Here is a 376-nt window from a genome sequence, read left to right on the forward strand (position 1 = left end):
AATAATAATTAATATCAGTCTGTGATTCAGATATTTTTAGGCCAGCAGAGAAGGCCTTGCAGGCCCTGACGGCCCGCCACTGCAAAAATATATTTTATTTAATGATCACAACACAAAACACTGCAACTGTATCTCATATACAAGCTGCTTTTACCCAAGCAAATTCATGCTGCTTTTCTTTTAGGAAATTAAGAAGTATTTGTTCCTAAAAGGGAACAGTCAAAATTGTATGATTTCCACAACATGTTAAAAATAAAAGCCTTGAATAAATGTGGCTTAATAAATAAGGCTATAAAATATGAGTGAGGGAATAAAGAGCTGCGATTTGGGGGTTTAAGTGGAAAACAAAAGTAAGACACTGAACTACATTTGCTCC

Source organism: Oryzias melastigma, linkage group LG7 (genome assembly GCF_002922805.2).
Source record: "Oryzias melastigma strain HK-1 linkage group LG7, ASM292280v2, whole genome shotgun sequence".
NCBI classification, from domain to species: Eukaryota; Metazoa; Chordata; class Actinopteri; order Beloniformes; family Adrianichthyidae; genus Oryzias; species Oryzias melastigma.